Source organism: Phyllobates terribilis, unplaced genomic scaffold (genome assembly GCF_046119375.1).
Source record: "Phyllobates terribilis strain yellow unplaced genomic scaffold, ASM4611937v1 Scaffold_2__4_contigs__length_985480577, whole genome shotgun sequence".
Lineage (NCBI taxonomy): Eukaryota > Metazoa > Chordata > Amphibia > Anura > Dendrobatidae > Phyllobates > Phyllobates terribilis.
The window spans coordinates 879008138-879024249 of NW_027362762.1; the positions used below are offsets into that span (position 1 = coordinate 879008138).

The 16112-nt window shown below is 39.3% G+C and overlaps 1 protein-coding gene across 3 annotated transcripts in view; it reads left to right on the forward strand.

Annotated features, from left to right (window-relative positions):
• The window catches only part of COL8A1 (collagen type VIII alpha 1 chain), a 155266-nt gene that overhangs the window by 43470 nt on the left and 95684 nt on the right, over positions 1-16112 (forward strand). For 2 of the 3 annotated variants that reach the window (XM_073668117.1, XM_073668114.1), the window contains exons 2-3: positions 12827-12970; positions 15512-15592. The gene's annotated coding sequence lies outside the window, so the exon portion shown is untranslated. The remainder of the gene's footprint in view (positions 1-12826; positions 12971-15511; positions 15593-16112) is intronic. The other variant, XM_073668122.1, reaches the window with a different exon arrangement.

A 16112-nucleotide genomic window follows, 5' to 3' on the forward strand; every position in this document is an offset into this window, starting at 1 on the left:
TGGGATAGGATCTTGGAGATGGGAATACCCCTTTAACTATTTTTACAGCACTTTATTTGATTGTTCATTATGTTTTCTTGCAGAAACCTTATTTGCACTTTGTGACTATATTACTTGCGACATTATCTTTTCTTGTTAGCCTCATTAGGGTATGTGTAGTCGTAGGTCCTTTTTCATCATTGCATTTGTGCCTTTTTTATCTAGTCTTGTGCTTTTTGTGCCTTTTTTGTTTTCATATATTTTATATGTGCTCCCTTTTTTATTTATTGATTGTTTTCCGCTTTGTGGGTGGAGTTTAGTGCTTCCAAATGCTTTCACCTGATTCATCAATTGTGACTTTTTAAAAAGTCACAAAACTTTGCTCAACTCTTCTCCAGTCCCCCACTGGTGTATTTTTGAGTATGCCAGTATTTTGGTGCAATTTTTGTGTCATTTTGGAAAATAGGTGACATTTGCTGGCAAAAAAGTCACAGAACCAGTTTAAGAGAGAAAAAAGACCTTTTTTGACTTTGTTCTAAATTCATAAAATGGCTGCAATGCAACATTTTGTATAATTTGATGCTAAAACCAGCAAGTTTTTTTTTATTTTTTAGAGGTGTTAGAAAATGGGGAATTTTTCAAGTGGGAAACCGATTCAGAAAATGGTCCTAATTTGGAGAGTTTTGGGTGGAGTTTTTTGGATTTTCTGAAGCAGTTTTGAGGAGCTTTTGCAGAATATTGAAATAGTTTTTACCCTAAAGCATTTTTTCTTAATATATAAGCACTTTCTTTTTTTCCACCATATTTTCAAAACTTGATGTGGAAAAAACATTGAACATATGAACAGCAAACTGGATTTACAATAGAAATGAATAAGCATAATTTTTCAGGCATTTTTTTGGAGCAGAATCACTCCAAAAAGCACCTAAAAAGCACAGTGCTCACATTGCCTTAATGTATTAATTTCAGAAGTTTTATTAATGATTTACATTTTAATATGAGTTTTTATCAGTTAACACTCTGATTTGTAGGTGGTTACTTCTTCATGAAATGCAAAGAAAGTGAGCGAATGAGGTTTGGGTTTATGATTTCCACTGTAAATTGTAAGGATTGATGTGATGTTTCCATTTTTATTATTGAAGGACACTTGGGTACACATCATTCTGCAGCAGCCATGTCTTCCAATCTGTAAAAGGTCTTGCAACAAAAGGGACCCAATTCATTATTGAATTTTAACCAGTTTTTTTGTTATGAACAATTCTCAATTTGTGACTTTTTGATTATGCAACACATTTATGAAAGGATTTGCACTTTTTTAAAGCTCTCTTTTGTTGTGTAATCAATTTTCTGACTTTTACATAAATGTGGCCTATACAGATGTTTTAGGGCTCATACTCATCTGCGTTTAAAATGGATAAGTGCAATCCAATAAAAAATCGGATTGCACTCTGACTAATGTTAGTCAATGAATCTGTGTCCATCTGTGATTTTTTTTTTCCAGCTCGGATTGGACTGAGAAAAAAATCGCAGCATGCTGCGAGTGGCCGCATATATCGGACGAGACTACCAATGCAAGTCAATGGGTGCAAGAAAAAAATCACACGGCACCCTGACCATGAGTGTGCTGTGCGATTTTTACGCACCCATCTCATAGGAAGCCTGACATTTAATCAGCCGAGTACAGTAAAATCACAGCGTGAACCGTCAGAATAGAATCGATATAGATAGAATAAAAGAAAAAAGTGGTATGGGGTCCCCCATATTATTCTTAACCAGCTGAGGGAAAGCGGACAGCTGAGGGCTGATGTTTATAGTGTGGGAAGGGGATAATAAATATGGATCTTCCCAGGCTATAATATCAGCTCACAACTGTGTACTTATTCTTTACTGGTTATTAATAAGGGTGGACCCCACAAAGAAAATTACAAGGGGGTTCCCTGTATTTTTAATAACCAACAAAGGCTAGGCAGACAGCTGCGAGCTCGTATTAATAGGCTAGGAAGGGGCCATGGATATTGGCCCCCTGCCAGATTAAGAACATAAGCCCTCAGCAGCCCCAGAAGAGGTGCATCCATCAGATGCACCAATTCTGGCACTTAGCCTCCGCTCTTTCCACTTGTCCTGGCGCGGTGGCAAGTGGGGTAATAGTTGTGAGGTTGATGTTTTATGACCGATGACATCAAGCCCAGGTTTTAATAATGGAGAGGCGTCTAAAAGACACCCCCATTACAAACCCCATAGTCAAATTTAATAAACATACAGAGTAAAGGCCTTTGTATAAGTAGTCCTTCAAGAGCATAACAGGTGGTTACCACATGGTCATTTGAGAGAATGTTAAGCATTTAAAGGGAAAGGGTCGTTATTTTAAATATCCTAAAATATTAGTTTTGATTTGTTTTAGATTTACCTATATTTATATAATTATAGCTGTATAGTTTTTGCATAGGTGAATGTAGCCATTTTACCAATGGTATAATGGGGCTCTTATTCCACTTAAAGGGAATCTATCGCTAGGATTTTGCTACCACATCTGAGAGCATTTTTAAGAATTTTTTTAAGATGCTTTTCTTTTTTTGTCTTGTATTGTTTTTTTTTTGCGCCAAATTCATCAAAATAGTAAGTGAGGTTCATAAATTTTGCACAAAGTCAAAAATGGTCCTTTTTCTGTCTACCGGCTTTTGCAACAGTCACAAAAACTGCACAAAAATTACGGACGTACATAAAATGACTCCAGTGAGACCTGGAGCAGATTTGAAACTAATTTTGTGACTTTTTGAAAAGTCGCAAATGATGAATCAGGCAAACACATCTGTGAACCCTAAACCGAGCCCTCAATGGCGAAGTGAAAAACAAACAAACAAGTAAACACAAAAAAAAAAACTTCAAAAAAAGGAACAAATGGAAAGATTAATTTGTTGCAAAAAAGGCGCAAAACACTACGCGCTGATGCAGGAGATGCGAAAAGGAGCAAGCAAAAATAATCTCCTGCAAGTGTATTTCAAAAGATTGGCAGGTATATTGTAGGCTGCTTATGCCTAAATATTATTTCAGCTGACAGAACTGCTGTCCCTTATTTGTGTGGTAATAAATGTGTTGCACTTATCATGAGAGTGCAATTTGATATTTTATTTAAAAAAAAAAATCTTATCAACACTCCTACAAAACAGACAATTGTTATTCGGGTTGTGGATGTATGTTGTGAACAGACATTCAGACTATGGATATTTTCCAAGTTATTGTTCCAGGTTCTAGCCCTGTTCTCTATTAAGCCGAGCCGTCCTAATAAAATGTTGATTACACTGGGGGGATGCAGTCATTGGAGGTTTTATTCGTCCAGGTGCGTAAATTGGCCAACTAGGACAACGTCTTATTTCATCTTTGATTCATGACTTAAGATAAAAAATTTACGAGCACATTAATGTCAATATGGTTCATTAATGGATTCATATCCACATTTTTTTTTACCTCTTTCATATTTTAATAATCCCAATTATTTTATTTCTCGGTCCTTAATCTTCTTTAATTCTTTTGTTAGACTGTGGATGTTTCCATTCTCTAAATGGAAATTGGACTGAAGATTTTACTTTGGAAAATAGGAGAATTAATCAGTTTCGGCACTGGTTTGGCAAATCAGTGGAAGCTCAATATTGTCTAATGAAAGCTTTGAACTCAATTACATTTTTGCAATGAAGAAAATTGATAAAAACAAGAACAGATTTATCTAAACATAACTAAATATCAATGCTAGATTTTTTTTCTTCATAGTGATTTCTAGACTAGTCCTTCTCAGCCTTTCACTAGCCAGAACATAGTGATGCCTGGATATCACCAGTAGTTGGAGTTCATGACAAAATTGAAAAATGTATCTAAATTTACTTAGAATTTGTCTCCTGAATCCAGTATTTCATAATAGGAAGAACAACATTTTGGTAAAAAACTAAAAATTGTGGCAGCCAAAGTTTACAAAACCCGTAGCGTCTCCATTTTTCCAGCTCTGGGGCTGTTTGAGGGCATATTTTTTGTGCGCCAAGCTGCCGTTTTTATTGATATGATTTTGGGGTAGATACGATGTTTTGATCGCCTGTTAATGCATTTTATTGCAATGTTGCAGCGACCAAAAAAACATAATTCTGGTGTTTTTTTTTCTCATTACGCCATTTACCAATCCGATTAATTCTTTTTATATATTGATAGATCCGGCGATTCTGAACGCCGCGATACCAAATATGTGTATTTTTGATTTTTTTTTAGTATTATTATTATTTTATTTTGAATGGGGCGAAAGGAAGGTGATTTGAACTTTTATATATTTTTAATTTTTTTCATATTTTTAAAAACATTTTTTTTTACTCGCTTTAATAGTCTCCATGGGAGACTAGAAGCTGCGATAGTCTGATTACCTCTGAGTAACAGAAATGCTCACTTGCTATGAGCGCTGACCACTCGGCGGCGCTCACAGCCTTTCGGCAATGACAACCACAAGGGTCTCCTGTAGACACTGGGTTGTCATGCCAACCCATCAGTGATCCGCGGTCATGTGACATGGGCGCCTATGGGCGGGACTAGTGATGTCCTTCTGCCGCGGCCATGTTAAATGCCGCTGTCAGAGATTGACAGCGTTATTTAACAATGTTTATAACCGCGGGTGGATCGCGATTCCACCCATGGCTGTGAGAGGCACATGACAGCTGATTAGATCAGCTGTCATGTGCCCGGTAACATGCGGGCTCAGCGCCAGAGCCTGCATGGAGTGCAGGGATACCATCTTGGATGTACTCATACGTCCAAGGTGGTAAAGGGGTTAAGTGTCATCCTGCCAGTAAGGCTAAGTCACTTCTTTAAATCGTAACCATCCAAAATATCTTCTGTTTTCTAACAAGGGCTTCAGTTTTTGTTTTTTTCATTTTACTGGCATAGAGCCTGAAGAAACAGAAGTAAAGTAGACGAGGGTGTCATTGTCTTCCGTTGCCCAGTGTTGCATGTAGAACATTTCTTTAAGGACTATGAATCCAATTATGAAAACATTTCTTGGAACATAGTAAAGTCCTGTTTTCCCATCTTCAGCAAACTTAGCCTATGGCCAAAAAGTCTACATCATTACTGTTGAAATCTGTTTATTTTTCAAAGCAGAAAACTGCAATTCTCTCTTCCCAACACTTTAATCTGTTTTCTTACATCTACTTCAAATTTTGTTTATTAACATGTAAATTCGACACAGTCAAAACAGTCCAGATTTGGATTAATGGTCCAAACAGACAGAGAAAAATCCAGACTAGTAATTAAAGACAGAATCTAGCTGATTAGCTTGTCTCGGATTATTGTCATTGATTTCCAGTATTTTATTCTCCTGCGGTTTCCAAACATTTGGTGATATTTATGAACATCTGTAAACCTGATGTCGGTGCTCTGATCCAATCTGATGATCATCCAGTCTGGTCTCCATCTCCGCCAGAAAAAAAACTAAAATCAGATATAACTTCAGAGCTGATGTGATTGATAGATATCTAAATAACATATCTTTTTTAATTAGTGTTCATTTTTAGAGAATTTTTAGCGTAGCAGGGTTGTTGATACAACAATAGAAAAGAAGAAGGATGAAACAATGATTGAAGCATAGGGCATCCATTGTGGACAACCAGTTACCATGACCTTGAAGACCTACAAATTAGACCTTGGCACTAGAGAACAGCCAATAAGGAGGTGCTACTGGATTTGTAGATAGTTTTCAACTGTACAGATGATTTGCTGAAGTTGCTGCAATTAAAGACTGAGCCTTAGACCACGTTCGCACGTTCAGTATTTGGTTAGTATTTTACATCAGTATTTGTAAGCCAAAACCAAGAGTGGGTGATAAATACAGAAGTGGTGACGTGTTTCTATTATACTTTTCCTCTGACTGTTCCACTCCTGGTTTTGGCTTACAAATACTGATGTCAAATACTGACCAAATACTGAACGTGTGAACGTGGCCTAACTAAGCAACCGCCACATGTAACGTGCCTGTCTTGCTCGAGTAGGTTTACCTTTTACAAAGTTTCAAAAATGTGATTCTGTGGTAGCAGTCCGGCTGTTACTAAGTATTACAGAAAGTATGTGACCTCACATTGAGAGACTGTGATCAGATACTTCTGTGTTAATAAACACAGTAATTAGTTACTGACAGCATCTAAGTGCCTGACAGTAAGAGGTGACACAGTCGGCTGCGTCTTGGAGCATGCTTCAAATAGGCAGGTAATGACAGAAATCACATCCAACAGAGCACACAGCGACTCCGTGTTCATCATTACAGTCAATGGCCCCGTACAACAAATGTCCGGACCGAATCCCATTTTCCAAGTCTTCAGTTGTAAGCATAAGCAACTTTGGAGCTACTGACCATAGGCTAAAACACTATATGAACATAGCCTTAGACATTCTAACTGGGAATTTAAAGGGGGCGGCACTACTTTTTTATTGCTGGCTTCTCTTCAGGATAGGCCATCAATATCTGATCATTGGGGGTGCGACACCCCCACTGATCAGCTGGTACGGGGCTGACCAGAAGTTCTTGGATGCTGCTGGAACACAGCAGCTCCGTCATTTCTATAACCACCAGAGTGTTGACAGAGCTACTGTGTTCTGGCAGCATCCAAGAATTTCCAGGTACAGCTGATTGGTGGGGCTGTTGAGTGTTATACCCCACTGATGAGATAAGCCATCAATAAAAAAGTAGTGGCAAACCCCTTTAACAACCAGACTGAAGATGCTAGACCTTGTAGATGCGGGTATGGGTCGCTAAACTAGTGTTGTTCATGGTGGTTAGCTACTATATGGTGGATACTACAATTATCACCTAAAAGCTAGTTTACGATGTTCTTAATGTAAAAACAACAAAAGTCAAGGAAACAAATATCTCAGATGCAGTATTCTTAGGTATGCCTGCCTGTGACTGCGAGCAAGTAGACACTAATGACCTAATACTACGTCATAGTACAGATTCATATTGCATGTAATGAACAAGGCATAGACACCACAACTATTCATGTCACAAACTCAATTGTTGTCAAATTGTACAACGCGCAGTAGTGTTTTACCTGTTACAATACTAGGAGTTACTTATTCTTGATGGCTGCAATATAGCTACACAAACAATCTATAGCAATACTGGGGTATCGTCATGGTCATTAGTAGTCCTCTTAGCTTGCAGTACAATGGACGGTTCATCGACGATCACTCAGTCTATCCCTCTGAATATGTGCTCGTTCAGACGAGCGTATTAAATGTCCATGTGCTGTCCATATGCAAAACTGATAGAATCCAAACCACACAAGGACCAATGCAAATCAACGGTATAGTTCACATGACTGTTTTTACACATGAAAAATGGTCTTCATGTAAAAAATCATAGCATGCACTACTTTGATCCGTATTTCAGCCAATTGGGTGTGCAAAAAACTCATCATGTATGGGTTACCATCCGTATGTCATGTCTCCTGATACATACCTACATGCAACCTCCGATCCTCACAAGATCTTCTTCTCTACTCCCCCTCTTATCGCCTCTTCCCATAATCACATACAAGATTTCTCCCATGCATCCCCTACTCTGGAACTTTCTACCCCAACATATCAGACTCTCGCCTACTGTAAAAATCTACAAAAGGAATCTGAAGACCATCCTTTTCCAACTAGTCTACAACGTACAGTAACCACCACTCCACCACACCGCTGCACGATCAGCTCTGCCCCCACCTCCTGCATCCTCACCCATCCCTTGTAGATTGTGAGACCTCGCAGGCAGGATCCTCTCTCCTCCTGTACCAGACAACGACTTCTATGGTCTAAGCTTATTGTACTTGTTTTTATTATGTATACCCCTTTTCACAAGTAAAGCACCATGGAGTAAATGGTGCTATAATAATAGGAAACTGTGCTTGGCCTTTTATTACTCAATTTTTCTTGTAAAAAAAAAAAGTGCATATAGATGCAGAAAGTAGACATTCTAATGGAACATGGGTGTTAAAAACGAACATATGGATTTGGATTGTATACGGATGATAATTCGTCTGGATGAAAGATGGATGATTTTGCATGCGCTCATCTGAACCCAGCTTAAGGCCCATCTCCATTTTCCACTGCCTGCATTCCCCCTTGCAGCATCCAGACATCTCATCTCGGATCTCTTTACATCAGAAGCTTGCATCATTGCATTCTATTGTATAAGACAGTCAGAGATAACTGAATGCTGTACTCTGCTTTCTTTGCCGGTTTCCATTGACAATAAATGGACCAAATTTGCACATTCTTGACCTCTACTCCAGGAGCAGACACAGACAGAAGAGGGTCCTTGTGTAAAAACAATATATGAGCCCATTGCAGTCCAATAGCTCATCATAATGTACAATTCCATCTGCTTTTGAGGTGGTAGAGGCCCCTTTACCTCATTGGCCTTTCTGCGGCTGTATATGTTGCACTAATGGTATGTCCGAACCTGCTCCACTCTGCAGAACCCCATTTTTGGAATTGGAGGTGATCTTAGCAGATTAACCCCCATTGATCAGTAAGTAATTATATACACAATATTAGGAAAAGCTCTTTAAAGTAACAGATCATCACTACTCTTTACCAGCAGTTTGGATGGCTTCTTCTTTTCCTCTCCCTATTAGGTCACACGACTGTCTGTTCTCCATCCAAGAAAAACGATCCGATTATGCTAATCACAGTCTGAGCAGAGTGGGAACTGTTTTTCTCGGTTGTGGAGAATAAAAAAAAATCTACCTCTTCTCCATCCTGTCAGTCCTTGGAAATCTGACCGCACTCGGATGTCATTCGAGTGCAATAGAATTTTTTCATAGACCCATAGAGTTGAATGGGCGAGTACGATCCGATAATCGGAGGCAAATTGTGCATGCTGTGATTTTTTCCTTGGACCTTACAGTCCAAGGAAAAAATCGGACATGTGCCCTGCCTCCTTGAATAACGTTAGTCGGAGTGCGATCCTATGTTTTGATGGATCACACTTGGAGCTAAATTACAGTCATTTGTACAAGCCCTAAAGAATACAGAAATGCCCAAGTAAACCAAATCTGCATGGACTTGGGAGAAGTGGGAGGAATAGCTGTTAACCAAATGAGTGCAAAACCAACAGCTTTTGAAAATGTATGACCACCTTCAGTGTATGAGAATCTCTGAAAACATCAAATTTCATCCAGAGATCAGGCTTTATATTAACAGAAGTTCCGAGCGTCTACAGTGGAGTTTGCAGTAAGTGTGAGATGTAAGCGCTCTGGCAGACTACAGAAGTAAATGGTTACCTAATTCCCGGCGAAATAAAAAGGTGTTATTGTTTCATAAGTAGCTACTGTGGTAGATTTGCAGATATTTTAAGAGCATTAGTTGATGTAGATTTCAAGAAAGGCGGTAGAGACAATAATTCAATACAAGCTGTAAGAGGAAAAAATATTACAAAAAGGATTACGTAGCACAGGACTGGTCTGTTCCTTTCTATACCTCATTTGTGTTATTAGAATTAGTCATAGTTGTACTTAGTTACTTTTAATGTCATGTTTAGACTTGTTTGCAAGTTTAATATTTATATGAAAAATGTACTAACATTTAGTCGGCAAATCATAAAATGAGCTCAACTGAAGCGAGGTGAGGAGAAGCAGAAGCTGGCCGGGACTGTCTCTGCCCACAATGACTGGACCCTCAAATCCTCTTATCTACAGAATAGTGACTAAACTCCAGTTGCATGACAAAAGAAGGTGTCCATACACATTATACAGTGGTGGCCAAAAGTATTGGCACCCCTGCAATTCTGTCAGATAATACTCAGTTTCTTCCTGAAAATGATTGCAATCACAAATTCTTTGGTATTATTATCTTCATTTAATTTGTCTTCAATGAAAAAACACAAAAAGAATTGTCCTAAAGCCAAATTGGATATAATTCCACACCAAACCTAAAAAAGGGGGTGGACAAAAGTATTGGCACTGTTTGAAAAATCGTGTGATGCTTCTCTAATTCGTGTAATTAACAGCACCTGTAACTTAACTTTGGCACCTAACAGGTGTTGGCAATAACTAAATCACACTTGCAGCCAGTTAACATGGATTAAAGTTGACTCAACTTCTGTCCTGTGTCCTTGTGTGTACCACATTGAGCATGGAGAAAAGAAAGAAGACCAAAGAACTGTCTGAGGACTTGAGAAACCAAATTGTGAGGAAGCATGAGCAATCTCAAGGCTACAAGTCCATCTCCAAAGACCTGAATGTTCCTGTGTCTTCCGTGCGCAGTGTCATCAAGAAGTTTAAAGCCCATGGCACTGTGGCTAACCTCCCTAGATGTGGACGGAAAAGAAAAATTGCCGAGAGATTTCAACGCAAGATTGTGCAGATGGAGGATAAAGAACCTCGACTAACATCCAAACAAGTTCAAGCTGCCCTGCAGTCCGAGGGTACAACAGTGTCGACCTGTACTATCCGTCGGCGTCTGAATGAAAAGGGACTGTATGGTAGGATACCCAGGAAGATCCCACTTCTTACCCCGAGACATAAATAAGCCAGGCTGGAGTTTGCCAAAACTTACCTGAGAAAGCCTAAAACGTTTTGGAAGAATGTTCTCTGGTCAGATGAGACAAAAGTAGAGCTTTTGGGGAAAAAGCATCAACATAGAGTGTACAGGAAAAAAAAAGAGGCATTCAAAGAAAAGAACACGGTCTCTACTGTCAAACATGGCGGAGGTTCCCTGATGTTTTGGGGTTGCTTTGCTGCCTCTGGCACTGGACTGCTTGACCGTGTGCATGGCATTATGAAGTCTGAAGACTACCAACAAATTTTGCAGCATAATGTAGGGCCCAGTGTGAGAAACCTGGGTCTCCCTCAGAGGTCATGGGTCTTCCAGCAGGACAATGACCCAAAACACACTTCCAAAAGCACTATAAAATGGTTTGAGAGAAAGCACTGGAGACTTCTAAGGTGGCCAGCAATGAGTCCAGACCTGAATCCCATAGAACACCTGTGGAGAGATCTCAAAACGGCAGTTTGGAGAAGGCACCCTTCAAATATCAGGGACCTGGAGCAGTTTGCCAAAGAAGAATGGTCTGCAATTCCAGCAGAGCATTGTAAGAAACTCATTGATGGTTACCGGAAGTGGTTGTTCGCAGTTATTTTGGCTAAAGGTTGTGCAACCAAGTATTAGGCTGAGGGTGCCAATACTTTTGTCTGGCCCATTTTTGGAGTTTTGTGTGAAATGATCAATGATTTGATTTTTGCTTCATTCTCTTTTGTGTTTTTTCCTTGCAAGCAAATTAAATGAAGATAATAATATCAAAGAATTTGTGATTGCAATCATTTTCAGGAAGAAACTGAGTATTATCTGATAGAATTGCAGGGGTGCCAATACTTTTGGCCACCACTGTATGAATGTAGGCCAAGACAACAGATTTTAACAGGAACCTGTCACTAGATTCATGCTGCCTAAACCATTGGCAGCATGAATCAGGGTCTGGCTTCACAATTGTAGCCAGGGATGTTTTAGTAAGAGATCACAAAGTTTGAAAAGCCATGCGGGGACTATAGGAAGAGATTATCCCTTACCAACTTCTTCTCGCCTCGCTCCAATTGATTGGAAGGATTCCCCCATGTGTGTACATACAGAGAGACCTGTCAATTAACTAGAACAGGACGGGAAGAAGGTGGCCAGGGACCATCTCTCCCTATTGTCTTTGGATGGTGTTTCAAGCTAAATTTTCTCTGAAGCACTGCTGCGTTTCACAGTAAAACATATCTAGCTGCAATCGTGCAGACAGACTATCTTTCATGCTGCCCATGGTTTGGGTAACATGAATCTAATGATGGGTTTCCTTTTGATATGCCCAATGCTTTTTGCCCAAGGTTTATAAGGTGTTACCATAGGAGTTTAGCAACTGCTTATTTTTGTTTCACCATATAAAAAATATATGGAGACCTGTGCAAGCTGGTGGCTGAATTCACAATCAAGTTGGTAGACATAGCCTACTTAAAGGGGGTGGTCCAAAATCCAAATTCATTTTCAACCTAAATCCCTATCTATTTAATGCCACAATCTAAACTATTTTCTAATATACTGCAATAAAAAATTCCCTATCCTTCCATAACTACACTATCTAACTGCTTTTCTCTTTTCTTTCTATTTTCTTTTTTACGACTCTTTATTTGAGAATCCCAATGTATGCTGAGATACTTAAACAAAGCGTCATCAGGGGGCGAAGGCTGCAGTTAATGCCACAGCCTCTGCGTTCTCCCTGAAACGAGGTGTCATCAGTGACATTCGTTTCAGGGCAGGGCTAGTCCCTGTGCGATGTGCGCGATGACAGCGCGCTCTCTCATTGGCTCTAATCAACAGTAAAGAGCCGGCACCAGAGTGCACTGCTAGTGTGTGTTGTCAGAATACCCGGCTTGCAGAGACCAGTGATGCCTCCTTGTGCACATCGTGCAGGCACTATCTTAGCCACTGAAACAAGCGTCACTGATGGCGTTTCGTTTCAAGGAGGGGGTAGGGGCGGTGGCATTGACCGAAGCCTCTGCCCCCGAATAATGTTTTGTTTGCATATCCCAGAATGCAATGGAATTCTCAAACAAAGCATCATAAAAGAAAGAAAAAAAAAGGAGAAAAAAAATAGAATAGCAGTTATACAGTGTAATTAGAGAAGGATGGGTTAATTTTAATTATAGTATATTAGAAAATAGTTTAGATTATGGCATTAAACAGATTTAATTTAGATTAGATTTCAGAACGTTTTAAGAATGACCCGATCATGAAACATAGGGGCTAAGTTAAAATATGAGAAATAAAAGATTAATTACCATTTTTTTTCTTTATTTTACAGCTTACACCTCAGCCATCCCTCATACATGTTGTGGGTTTGCATCAGAAGCACATCAGGATATATGAAAGCTTTCCTTAAACATAGAAATCTTCACGCAATCTGTGGATAACGATATGTGCTTGACATTGATCATTAATTAAGAAGGTAACATATTTATAGACCTCAGTTACAAAGTTCTTCAGTTCTTTCATCTTTTTTTCAGGCTCTTTTCACTCCAGTATTGTGTTTTCTATTTAACACTTTTATTATCCATTATGATCATTATATTTGTGTATTTTTTATTACTAGTATAGCTTTCCATAATACTGATCCCATAAAAAAAACTATATTCAAAGGTAATAAAGACATTATTGCTAAATTATCAGAACCATAAAGTACCAACATTCTGTCAAGTACCTGCTCACTGTGAAGTCTCGTGCACATGACCGATTATAATTGACGAGTGCTATCCGTGGTTTTCATGCACCCATGATATTTTATGGGCCTGTGCATGTCAGATTTTTTCCCTCGGACCGAAAAAACATCAAACAGCACTCGTATGACATCTGAATTTAGTCCAATTTTCATGGACTGACAGAATGGAGAAGGTGAAGAAACTTCTTTTTTTTCCCACCTTCGAGAAAAATGGATCCCAATCTGATCAAACTCTGATCAGAGTCTGATCAGAATAATCGGACCATTTTTCTCGGGTGGAGAGAAAACAGTCATGTGAACCTTTCCTGACACTCGGCAGGCTGATCTATGGAGTCACACTTCTGACTCCTCTATTACTCCACACTCCAGCTCCAACACCTTCATAAATGGATGACATCACTTTCAGGGACTGGGCTGGTCTCTGCTCACCGGATTTTCTCTTTACAATGTTCACAAACAGTTTGCTCTCTCTTGTCGATTTGTCACTTCTCATCAGAGTCGGCGAGGGAACGCACTGTCACTGTGCATTAAAAAGAATATTGCACAGTGACAAGATCCTACTGAGCATACGTCGGAGTTGACAATCGGCGCACGCTCAGTAGAGCAGGGACTAGCTCAGCCCCTGAAACGGATGTCACTGATGGCGCTTTATTTCAGCGTGGGGACAAAGACTGCGGCAGTGACTGCAGTCTCTGCCCCTTGATGACATCTCGTTTTACCATCCCAGCATGCACTGGAGGTTCTCAAATGAAGCATCATCAAACAGGAAGTTGGTAAAAAATAAATAAAACAGATAGAGTAGTGAGGGAACAGTAGGGAATGTTTAATGTTATTAACTTTGCATGGGTTAATCTGCAGGTTAATAGCGTTTTGAACCTGCCTGACGCTGGCACTTTATTCCCCCAGAACCGTTCGGGTTTCAGTCACGGGGGCAGCGCCGGTGCAAGCTCAGTCACCACTCTGTGTATCGAGAGCTGTGGCTGTAACTGCGCTCCCAGGCTCTGACTGACAGCAGCTCGTCATTAGGACCGGCTGTCAGTCAGTGCCGCGGACACGGTTACAGCCACCGCCCTCTATACACAAAGTGGTGACTGATCCCATGACTGAAACCGCATTTTCAGGTGACCGGTTCCCTTTAAATAGATATAGATTTAGGATTAAAATAAATGTTAGTTTTGGACTACCCCTTTAAATTACCGTACTTAACATACATTTATAGGATTAAAATGTCTCAATTTTCCACAAAACTAAATATGCAGTTAATGATAGAATATTATGAATATTAAATATTTTTATTTGGAAGTTGGAGTTCAATTTTCTCAGCTCATTTTGCTCTAAACATGGTACCTGCAGAATATGTCACTTTTTTGGACAAATCTACCAGAAAGCTTGACTGAAACCACCATATGCAAGAATGAACAACCTTGAACATAGATGGAGGGAGATTTACATGAACTACATGAACTTGCATTTCATCAGCAGTCTTAGATCTCATTCAGACATCCATTTTTCATTTGCGTGTTCCATCTGTGTTCTTCACAGAACACACACCTCTTATAATCTACGGAGTTGTTCACATATTTTTGTTTTTTTTTTGCAAATCAAGCGTTCACCCAAAAAAAAGATACATGTCCGTCCTATATCTGAATCAGGGATCAGATTTGGTTATCCACATCAATGGGTCTGTAAAAATAAGTCAAGCACATGGACATCCAAGTGGTGTCCATTTCTTTACTATTTAAGGGGTAGGAGAAGGTAAGATATAAATATTTTTTGCATACAAGAAAAATGGATACCGTACTGAAGGTAAAAATAAACACGGACCAAAAATGGATGAAAATAGGATTCAGCACACTGATGAAAATCTCTGTTTTTTTTTCTCATATGCAAAAAAATAAAACAAAAAATGGATATCTTAAGTGAGAGCTTACACTGTGTCATGCTGGAGTAAAATGCACCAAAATTATTAAAATGTGCATATTTTCATGATGCATATAATGTAGAAGTAGATTGGGACTAATTAATCCCCTCCCACATAAACCCGCCCTTTTTTCTCACTACTTTTGAAAAGTGGCTAGATGAGTAAAAAGTTGCAGATTGTGGCAGAAGTATGATGTGCACCAATGTTCACGACTTTTTTTATGGTAGAAAATTGGTGCAAAGCCGCTAAGAAATCTTCTCTTAAACCTTTACAGAGCATTACATTTTGATACCCATTTGTCAGTATTTATTTTGTATTAATAGATGCCTGGCACCTTTTTTTTTTTGCAGGAACCTATTGGCAACAGACCTACATTTCTACCTACATTTTTATGAAAAAGAAGTTTTTCTTCAGAATCTCAAAGCTTAAATGTAAGCTATATAAATGATCATAGATGGCGATATGTAACCTATGTACAGCCGGGCTCTCGACACTCTTGACAGTTGATTTTTTCCAGGGGAAGCAGCCGCCAGCCTGGCATGATCATTGCACTGCAGGGGAAATGTACTTTTACATGGCATCCATTTTAGCTTATAGAGGGGAGGTGCTGAGAGAGGGACCCCAATACGGCATCCATAAACCCTAGAGCGGTGTTCCCAAAACTGCAGTCCTCAAAAGACAAAAACGGATCATGTTTTCATGATTTCCTTAGAGCATTGCCTAGGTGATGGAAGTATTCTCATGTCACCATAAATTGCTGCAGGTTCTCTCATCTCGGCAATACTAAGGAAATCCTGAAAACATGATCAGTTGGTGGCTCTTCAGAGCTGGAGTTGGGGAACACTGCTCTAGAGGAGCATATGAACAAGGGTAGTCTTCATGAGTCAACTCTATTAATATAAGTATCTTAAAAAAAGGAGTATCTGTGAAGAATTTTCCCCAGTAGATGTA